The sequence below is a fragment of the Musca vetustissima genome, unplaced genomic scaffold (genome assembly GCF_032173495.1).
Source record: "Musca vetustissima isolate MV318-11 ecotype Yass unplaced genomic scaffold, APGP_CSIRO_Mvet_v1 utg7859, whole genome shotgun sequence".
Taxonomy (NCBI): domain Eukaryota; kingdom Metazoa; phylum Arthropoda; class Insecta; order Diptera; family Muscidae; genus Musca; species Musca vetustissima.
Genome location: NW_026888454.1, coordinates 45,794 through 50,899, shown reverse-complemented (window position 1 = coordinate 50,899; position 5,106 = coordinate 45,794).

Below are 5,106 nucleotides of genomic sequence, written 5' to 3'. Positions count from 1 at the left end.
TTTTCTATACAAAATATACGCTGAATTGCGATTTTTCTATAGAAATCCTTTGCTGAATTGTGATTTTTATAGAAAAAATTAGCTGAATATCATTTTTTTCGTTCCAACTTTTAGGTGAATTACTTTTTTATACAAATTATGCGCGTAATTGTGATTTTTCATCAAAAAATCTTTGCTGAATTGTGATTTTTATCTAAAAATTCTTTACTGAATTGTGATTTTTATAAAAAAAATTAGCTGAATAGCATTTTTTCGTACAGAATCTTAGTTAAATTCCTTTTTTCTATACAAAACATTTGCTGAATTGCGATTTTTCTATAGAAAGCCTTTGCTGAATTGCAATTTTTGTAGAAAAAATTAGCTGAATATCATTTTTATTTACAAAAACTTAGCTTTTTGACATTTTTCTAATAAAAAAATTAATGTAAAGTTGTTTTTCTTAAAAAAACCTAGCTGAATTGTGGTTTTCTATGAACAAATTTGCTGAATGATATTAGTCTTATGGAAAATTTCGCTAAATAATATTTTTCGAAGAAAAAACTTAGCTGAATTGACTTTATGTTTAGAAAAACTTTGCTATATGGAGTATTTCCTTGAAAAAAATTAGCTGAATTGGGTTTTTCTTTAGAATGATATTTGTTTTGAGGGAAAACTTTACTAAATAAATTTTTTCGATGCAAAACCTTAGCTGAATTGAGGTTTTATAAGGAAAAACGTAGCTGAATTGATTTTTTCTTAGGAAAAACTTAGCTGAATTGACATTTTCTTAGAAAAATTCAGCTGAATTAAGGGTTTCCTTGAAAAAACTTAGCTGAATTGAGTTTTTCTTTCAAAAAACTTAGCTGAATTGAGTTTTTCTTTGGAAATCCTTAGCTGAATTGAGTTTAACTTTGTAAAATCTTAGCTGAATTAAGTTCTTGGTGAGGAAAATGTAGTTTAAGTGGGAGATTCTTTACAAAAATTTGATAACTTAAATTTTTTTCTACATTTTTTTTTTAATTTTTTTCGTCCCACCTTAATATCCCCCCTTCGTATAACTACTTAAGGGAATGTGATAATTATGAAAATAAATAAATCACAATATTGTAATTGCAATTTGTTTTGCACTTTTCAAATCAGTATCAAAGGCTAGCATGCCATTGTTACTTCTCACCACGCTATTATTTGTCGGAATCCTAGCGGAACCTTTACCCAAAGTTTTACAGAAATTCCAAAAACAATTCGATATTTACACCGTGATAGTGTTTGGAGGCAATGATAGCTTTGATTTTTGGCAAGATTCTCCGGATTTGATACCTCTGCCAAGGGTAGTGGTACGCCATGAGGTGGCCAAGAATCTGCGAGAGTCCCAAGGGGAGAGGATAATGAGTTTTGTGAATCTGGACACCAATGGAGAGGATTTTTTGGAAGAAATTGTGAAACCTTCTTTGCTGTTCTTGCATCTAAGAGATATTTTGTTTTATACCAATACGAGCTGGAGTTCGGGTGGTGGTGAGGGGTGGCTTTGGTTGTTCGAATGGCTGTGGCAGAAGGGTTTCTGGAGGGTACTACTAATGAATGAGGCAGATCAATATTTGTCCATGGATTGTTTACCCCGAATGCAAATGAAGTCAATGACTCTAAATGAGTACTTTCGAAGGAGAGAACAAAAATATTTGGATCTGCAGGGGTTTCCCATAAAAATGGCAGTGGGTAATAACCCGCCTCGGGCCAATGCCTATTTCAATGATGAGGGTAAATTGGAGATTAGTGGCTTCTATGGCAATACCCTGAAAATATTTGCCCACATGTATAATGCCACTCTGGAATATATCGTGATGCCGAATATGTCTCACTATTCGATATTGGATTGTATTGCCTCGATAACCGAACACGAAGTGGATGTCTGTATGGATGCCATCCTGTGGGGTACAGGCATAGAGACCACCAGACCTCTCTATATTGTGAGCAGCCATTTGATGGTACCCTATGATACCCCATTGGAGAAATATGAATATTTTCGTATGTCCTTCGGGAGGGATGTGTGGCTTCTAATATTCCTCACTTTTGCCTGCACAGTGGTTCTATTGGCCATTGTGGAATATAAGGAATATCATCGCTGGAGTCTTCTCAATCAGCTCTTTATCACCTTTTCCAGTTTCATTGGTGCCTCCTTCCGTTTGCGGCATTTCACCCGAAATTATCGCTACGCCCTGGAGACCATCTTGATTTTTAGCGGATTCATGATCTCCAATTATTATCTCTCCATACTCTCCACAATTTTGCTAACCAAAATCTACAAACGTGAAATAAATTCCGTGCAAGATGTGGTGTCCCATAATCTCAGCATCTTGACCACTGATTTTCAACAATGGGTCCTAGAGGTTACCCAAGCTTCGGCCTTGATCCGCCAACAAACTGTTGTGGTGTCCAAGGAATTTTCCGTGCAAAATCAACGACAACTTAATCCGGATTATATCTATTTCGGCCTGGATGAGGAACTGGATTTCTTTTTATATCAGCAGAAATTTCTGACACGTCCCCGGCTCAAGAAACTGGGAAATGAAGCGGTGACCACCGATATCGGTGAAATTCCCATGCGTTCCTATTGGCCATTTCAGGATCTGCTGGAAAATTTCTGTGACAATTCATTCACTGGCGGAGTCTATGCCTATATTGACGGAGAGACCTATCAGGATGGTATACGTCTCAAACAAATCGCCTTTATACCCAATGAGGATCTGTCAGTGGAACCATTGTCCTTGGAATATTTCGTCCTGTGTGGTTTAATTTTGGGTGCGGGATATATATTGGGTTTTATGGTTTTTATTATCGAAATCATTGTTTATAAGAGAGTGGGTAAGAAAATAAAGTGAAAAACTTTGCTGAATACGTTTTTTTCCTTAGCTGAATAGCAATGTTGTACCGAAAAGTTAGCTGAATAGGATTTTTCTACAAAATAGTTTGATATATAACCCTTTTTGCATTGCAAAACTTAGCTGAATAGCGATTTTCTGTTCCGAAACTTAGCTGAATAGGCTAAATAGTCGTTTTCTATGGAAAACCTTTAATAAATATGCGGTTTTTATAGAACAACATTGCTGAGTAACGGTTTTATAAAGAACAAGTTTGCTGAATAGGTTTTGTTTAAAAAAAAACTTAGCTGAATAGCGGTTTTATATAGAAAAACTTTGCTGAATAGGTATTTTATATAAGAAATGGAGTTTTTATATGAAAAAACATTGCTGGATGCAGTTTTTTTTTTGTGAAAAACTTAGCTGAATAACAATTTTCTACAGAAAAATTTTGCTGAATTGCGTTCATATATAGAAAACTTGCAGGATATGGATTTTATATATGACAATTTGCCTGAATGGTGTATTTCGTTGAAAAAAACATAGCTGAAAAGTCATTTTCTATAAAAAAAACTTTGCTGAATACTTATTTTATATTGAAAAAATTAGCTGGATAGCATTTTTCTGGCCTTAATGGAGTTTTTATATGGAAAAACTCAGCCCAGTAGCTGAACTTTGCTAAATAGCATTTTTCAATCGAAAAACTTAGCTGAATATACATTTTCAATATAAAACCCTTGCTGAATTGGTATTTTACATAAGAAAACTTAGCTGAATAGCATATTTCTACAGAAAAATTTAGCTGAATAGCCATTTACTATGAAAAAACTTAGCTGAATAGCCATTTACTATGAAAAAACTTAGCTGAATAGTCATTTTCTTTAGAAAAACTGGAAATTGATATAAGAAAACTTGTCTGAATGAAGTTTTCTATGAGAAAACCATTTTTTCCATTAAAAAACTTATCTATATTATTTTATATAAGAAAACTTGCCTGAATGAAGTCTTTCATATAAAACCCTAGCTGAATTTCCGTTTTCCATTAAAAACCTTAGCTGAATAGTTATTTTATATAAGAAAACTTACCAGAATGAAGTTTTTCTATGGGAACACTTAGCTGAATAGCCATTTCTTACAGAAAAACTTAGCTGAATAGCAATTTTCAATAGAAAAACTTTGCTGAATAGTCTTTTTCTATATAAAAACTATTTTCTATCGAAAAATTTTGCTGAATTTCCGTTTCCATTAAAAAGCTTAGCTGAATAGTTATTTTATGTAAGAAAACTTATCAGTATGAAGTTTTTCTATGAAAACACTTAGCTGAATAGCAGATTTCTAAAGAAAAACTTAGCTGAATAGCCATTTACTATGAAAACACTTAGCTGAATAGCCATTTTCTATCGAAAAAAGCTTAGCTGAATAACAATTTTCAATAGAAAAGCATTGCTGAATAGCAGATTTCTATAGAAAAACTTAGCTGAATAGCCATTTACTATGAAAAAACTTAGCTGAATAGCCATTTTCTATAGAAAAACTTTGCTGAATTGAGTTTTTACATAAAAAACTTGACTAAATGGAGTTTTTCTATGAAAAAAATAGCCGAATAGCAGATTTGTATAGAAACAAGTAGCTGAATAGCAATTTATTGTGAAAAAAACTTAGCTGGATAGCTATTTTCTATCAAAGAACTTTGCTGACTAGCAGTTTTCCATATAAAAACTTTGCTGAATAGTTATTTTCTGCAGAAAAATCTTTGCTGAATTAGCGTTTTATACAAAAAACCTTCTTAAATTGAGTTTGTCTATGAAAAAACTAGCTGAGTAGCCATTTCGTATAGTAAAACTTAGCTGAATAGCAATTTTCAATACAAAAGCTTAGCTGAATATTTATTTCCTTTAGAAAAACTTAGCTGAATAGGCATTTTCAATAGAAAAAGTTTGCTGAATTGCCATTTCTATCGCCACACTTCCCTTGACATGGCATTTGAAAGGACATTAAAGGCCCTTGCCCCTAGCCTCGTCATTCACCCTTGTGTGTGACCCTTTCAGGCGTTCTTATTTTCTATTTTAAAAATTACATTAAATATTCATGACAAAACATGAACAATTGTGAATGAATTTCATTGAAATGAGATGGCTATAGGGTTGCCAGGAATAAAATAAAATAGAAAAATATAATAATAATAATTTTTTATGCGGAATGTTCGGAATTTAATTTTGAATTCTCTATAATTATGAGCGAAGCGGCAAAGCTCTATTGGGATTTGGCAATA